Here is a 6,000-nt window from a genome sequence, read left to right on the forward strand (position 1 = left end):
CCCTGCCTCGCTCTTCTCTGGCACCAGGTCCTTCCCGGCAGCCATCAAGCGCCAGCTCCACAGCCTGGCTAAACAGACTCCCTCCACCCCACATGCGCCTCTTCAGCCGGTTCCCATTCACTCCAAGACGTCTGAACCTGTCACCCCACTTCTTCAGCTCGTTCCTTCTCAAACCCACCGAAACCTGGTCCCGGTGGCCTGCTCACTACATCCAAGGGGCGCTTTGGGTCCTCGCAGGCAGCATTTGGCGCTTGGTGATCGTGCTCTCATCAGACCTCTCTCTTAGGCACCCCGGCGCCCATTCCTGGCCCTGGCTCGCTCGCTGTCCCTGGTGGTCTTCCCTGGGCCCTTCTGGCTTCTGCCCTGGAGTTTCTCGACTTCTCCCTACTCTCTCCACCCCACGCATCCTCCCTGGGGTCCACGTTCCTGCAGATTCAGCTCCCGCATGTCCGCGGTACCAGTTCCCTCCCCTGCACGGCCTGCTGGTTTTCCAGCCTGGAAAACCGTGACTTCGCCCGCCAACGTCCGCTTACTTATCAGGTATCTGCACGAGGCTGTTTCACCAGCGCCTCAAACTCAGCCTCTTTCCTCCAGAACGGAGTTTACCTCCTACCTCGGTGCATCATTTCCCCTTCCACAGCCTGAGTCAGAGACCCGGAGTCACTGTGGACACAGCCTCCCCACTCTCTCCCCATGTTTGAGTGCTCACATCTGACCTCCAGGATGTGCCCTCCATCTGCCCACTCTCCTTCGTGTCCCCAGGGCCCGTGGTCCAGGCTGGATGGCAGTAATGGCCTCCTTCCTTCCTGCAGCTCATCCGCCACACTGGGACTATAAAAATCCACCTGGTGAGGCAGGCAGACTGCTTGAGCTCTGGAGTTGGAGACCAGCTTGGGTAACATGACAAAACCCCATCCCTACAAAAAAACTAGCTGGGTGGGGTGGTGCACACCTGTAGTCCCAGCTACTCAAGAGACTGAGGAGGGAGGATCACATGACCCTGGAAGGTTGAGGCTGCAGTGAGCTGTGACTGTGCCACTGCATTCCAGACTGGGTGACACAGTGAGACCATTTCCCAAAACAACAAAAATCCACCTGACCACTCACCAAGCTGGAATAAGAGGCTCAGATAAAACCAGCCACAAAGTTAACAAGGAACCCTGTTTTTCAAGGACACACTGCAGCAGTTAGCACATGTCACAATGGCCCCGTCTTTGAGGGACAACAGCTTTCCTACTCACCGAGATCTTTGCTCTCTCAAATCACTGATTTGCCAGAACTTTGCTATGTGAAATACAATCAGCAAGAAGGAAACAGCCTGCTCATCCCTGGAGGGTGTAAGTCACTTTGATACGGAAGCAGCTTGGGTTTCCAACCTGGAGGAAGAACCCCACACAGTCCGCTTCCGGGCAAAGTATTCCGTAACTATCATGACCTTGGGGCTCCCAAAAAAACCGGAGCCTCTTTGCAGACCAGGCCTGATGCTGCCCGCCTCACACTTAGCCTTGTTCTGAGCATGTCAGAAGCCGGCCCCATCTATGCCTGTAATCCCAGCACTTTGGGAGGCGAAGGCAGGTGGATCACCTGAAGTCAGGAGTTCAAGACCAGCCTGGCCAACATGGTGAAACCCTGTCTCTACTAAAAATACAAAAATTAGCCAGGCATGGTGATGGGCATCTGTAATCCCAGCACTTTGGGAGGCTGAAGCAGGTGGATTACCTGAGGTCTGGAGTTCCAGACCAGCCTGGTAAAACCAGGTGAAACCCAGTCTCTACTTAAAATACAAAATTAGCTGGGCGTGGTGGTGCGTGCCTGTAATCCCAGCTACTCGGGAGGCTGAGGCAGAAGAATCACTCAAACCTGGAGGTGTAGGTTGCAATGAGCTGAGATTGTGCCATTGCATTCCAGCCTGGGCAACAGAACAAGACTCCGTCTCAAAAAAAAAAAAAAAAAAGCTGCCTCATCTAAACCTCACCTGAGCTCCACCCTTCCATAAGATCCTAGGAACACTCTCTTTACCTGTGTCCCGTGAGCTGCCCAGGGTTCCCTGGGGCCATAGATGAACAGGCCTGACTGTCAGAGTACAGGCTCCATCCTGGTGGCGTCAGGCTAGTTGGGTTGGCACAACCGTAAGACCACCGGGCAGCATTTCTCTCTACGGTTTGCAAATACCTACTGCACACCTACTACGTGCCAGACGCTATGCCAGGCAGTGGGGACCCAGCAGTGAGCAAGAGCCTCTGACTTCTGCACGCTTCACCTCTAGCACTCAGTCCCCGCTTGCCGAAGAAGTGGGGCGTGACGGGTACACTGAGGCGAGAGGGATGGTTAGGGAGGGGGTGGCTGTGGATTACATATGGAAAAAAAACAAGGACACGGAAAGGTTGAGGGTGAGGCTACCAGCAAAGCGAGAGGTGGGATTTAAAGATACAAACAGGAACCTCTAGGCTTGAAAATAACTCAGGGGCCATCTGAACATTTTCCTTTCTTGCGTCAAGGGTCTGCTGCCTTTCCAAGTCTTTTCATCATCAGAATCCAGCACCACCTTCCCAACACCCCTGGTAGGAAGGCATTGCTCCCATCATGAAAACAGTGGGGTTCAGAGAAGTTAAGTGACTTATCCAGGAACACACAGCTAGAGTGCGGGGACTCCGGGCCCCAAGTCTGAGTCTGGGGCTCTTCCCGGTGTGGCACACTCGCTGCTGTGGAAGTAATCTGGTTTGATCATTCTGCAGCCATTTCTGTGGAGTGGGAGGATGGAGCGTCTGGGTTTCAAAGACCCCACAGGGTCAGCCCACAGTGGGCATTGTACTTGCAGGGGGAACCCAAGAGGCCCCGGGGAAGAATTCATTTCAGAGCATGTCTCAGGTGATCAGAGTACATACGGGCTATCCTGCAGCCCAGAGGTGCCAGTTGACAGGGACTCCATGAAGCTGCCACGCTATAAGGTGATAGTGGCACAGGGCTTCATAGCTGGTGTGAGGAAGTGGTGGGGAAGTCTTTACCCTCTGCCTCCTCCCTCTCCCGCCAACAGGTGGCCCACCTGGACCACCCCTGGCCTCCCACTTCCACAGCTGCCTCACTGGCTGCCTGCTTCTCTCCCACTCGGTCACTAGGGTAACAGAAAATCACATTACCCCACTTCTGAAAGCCCTTCAAAGCCTTCTTGCCATGGTTCACAAGGCCTTGCCTAATTTCTAATCTCACCTGCCGCCCGATTTCTAATCTCACCGGGAGGTGCTCTCCTCGGCCCTTCAGCGAAGCCTTTTCTTGCTCACTCCTCCCTGGGCGGGGCACCGCCAGGTTGTGGCCTGGCCCCACCCTTCTCAGCTTCCAGATTTGGGCTCACCACGTGCTCTCCGGGAGGCCTGCCTCCACCACCCTCAGGCCGCCCTGCCCGCCTGCTTCCTGCTCACTTCTCCCTGATCGGCTTTCATGGCCCTCCCTGCTCTCCACCATTGTTTTATTTTGCTGTGTTTGTTTCCTCTTCTCCCCACCACACTCCCAGAATGCAGGCTCCTAATAAACACACCCGCCAGGTCTGCTTAACACAGAGCCAAGGGCCTGGCACCTGGTGGATGCCAATAAATATCCGTTGAGAGAAGTAAAGGATAGGGTGGCCACTTGCAGTGATGTCGTTTCGACTCCAGCCTGATTATGCAACAGCAGCGCCAGCACCTGCCAAGAAGAGCTCCACAGTGAGCGTGGCCATGCTCAACCGGTGAATTCCAGCCAATGACGGGAAGGGTGGTGTCTCAGCCTGCCACCCCGATTCGAGGACACAGGATGACAGCACCTGTCGTGTGCCCACCCCGCTGTGCCAGCCTTTGGGGAGCTCCCTGGTTCCAACATTGGCTGATCAGGGCTGGATGCGCTGCCCATCCGGGTGTCCTCACCTCCTGCAAACCAGACATCTTTTTTTTTTTTTTTTGAGACAGTCTCGCTCTGTTGCCCAGGCTGGAGTATAGTGGTGCGATCTTGGCTCACTGCAACCTCTGCCTACCGGGCTCAAGTGATTCTTCTGCCTCAGCCTCCCAATTAGCTGGGATTACAGGCACGCGCCACCACAGCCAGCTAATTTTTATATTTTTAGTAGAGATGGGGTTTCACCATACTGGCCAGACTGGTCTCGAACTCCTGACCTCAGGTGATCTGCCTGCCTCGGCCTTCCACAGTGCTAGAATTGTAGGGGTTAGCCACTGCACCCGGCTGGTCACCTCTTATTCTTTAAACTGGAACAAAAATAGAAGGCTTTCTGCCTGAGGGCAGCAGGCCTGGCTGGTGACAGTGCACAAGGTAGGGCCCCTCACCAAGACATTGCTCTGAGATCCAAGGCCAGTGTCCCTGGAGAAGCAGCTCCACAGACTAACGCATCTACAGCCAGGGTACCCCCAGCTGTGGATGCCAATGACACGAGTAGCCCCAGCTCTTCACCTCGGCTTCTTAGAGTAGGTGCCTGTCACCTGCAGCCAGGGCTCCTGAGGCCCAAGACACACGGGCCTTTAGACATGAAGGACTGGACCCTGTTTCCAGCCTTCACACCCCTGTACTTCCTGCACACATCAACCAGGTGTGTCTTTTTCAGTGCCATCCGAGGTAGTGGCATTTTTGACAAAGCAACAGTTTTTTGTAGGCTGAGGCACACCAAGGGTGGACAGCAATGGTGGCCTCTCAGGTGCAGGCACTGGGGGTCCACAGGAGCAAACCGGAGCCGATGTGTCAGCCTGGGCAACATAGTGAGACTCCATCTCTACAAAAAATCAAAAGCTTGGCCGGGCGTGGTATGGCACACCCGTAGTCCCAGCTACTCAGGGAGCCGAGGCAGGAGGATCGCTTGAGCCTGAGAGGGTGAGGCTGCAGTGAGCCGTGATTGCACCACTGCACTCCAGCCTGGGCAGGAAAGTGAGATCTTGTTTTTAAAACCGTGAAACAAAATCCCCCAGAAAACCACAGGAGCAAATGCGGAGCGGCGCTGTTTGAGAGCTACCGAAGTGGCGCCACCTCGTGGCCATACCCTCCAGAAACAGCCTACACTCCAATCTGCCCTCCCGTCTGGCTGGAAAGTTCTGTTTTTGATGGAGTTTCACTCTTGTTGCCCAGGCTGGAGTGCAGTGGCGCAATCTCGGCTCACTGCAACTTCCACCTCCCAGGTTCAAGCGATTCTCCTGCCTCAGCCTCCGGAGTAGCTGGGATTACAGGCATAGGCCACCACACCCAGTTAATTTTTATATTTTTAGTAGAGACGGGGTTTCACCACTTTGGCCAGGCTGGTCTCGAACTCCTGACCTTAGGTAATCCACCCACCTCGGCCTCCCAAAATGCTGGGATTACAGGCATGAGCCACCGCCCCTGGTATTCTCAATTTTTTTAAATAAGAGATTTATATTGCTTGACATTTTGCATATAAAGTGAGACTCTTTTAATAATACACATCATGCTATTTCAACCAGCTGCTGCTCCCTGGGATGTCCATGGGCTGTCCAGCTGTCCCCTGGGCACCAGCTTCTGTTTTTTATGCTGACTTTGGGCACTGAACCCTCCTTGGCTCCCAGGGGTCCTGACCAGGCTTGTCCTGCCATCCACAGCGGTGCCTCTGCTAGCGACATCCCTGCCCAATTTTCCATGTCCAGCTTTGACACCTCCACAGAAAGGCTGAGCCACCACCAGGCCCCCATTGTGGCTGAGCATCCACTCTCTCTTCCCCATGTGCTCCTTGCCCCCGACTCCCCATCTCTGGAACCCAAGTTTGGGCTGCATGGACCACCTTCTGGGCCAGGCTGTTAGGAGGCCACCACCAAGCAGCAAACGCAGTAGCAGCCGTGCCCTGAGGAGGCACCACCAGCAGCCTCCAGCAGCACTCGGTGAAGCGGGCAACGATCCATCTGTGCCGCCAGCATGGAGCCGGAAGCCACGGCTGACTTGTGCAGCAGAGGAAGTCGAGTTCGTTTTATTGAATTTATTCTCATTTTCAGTTTGAATGGCCACGTGTGGCAGGCAGTT

Source organism: Gorilla gorilla, chromosome 18 (assembly GCF_029281585.2).
Source record: "Gorilla gorilla gorilla isolate KB3781 chromosome 18, NHGRI_mGorGor1-v2.1_pri, whole genome shotgun sequence".
Taxonomy (NCBI): domain Eukaryota; kingdom Metazoa; phylum Chordata; class Mammalia; order Primates; family Hominidae; genus Gorilla; species Gorilla gorilla.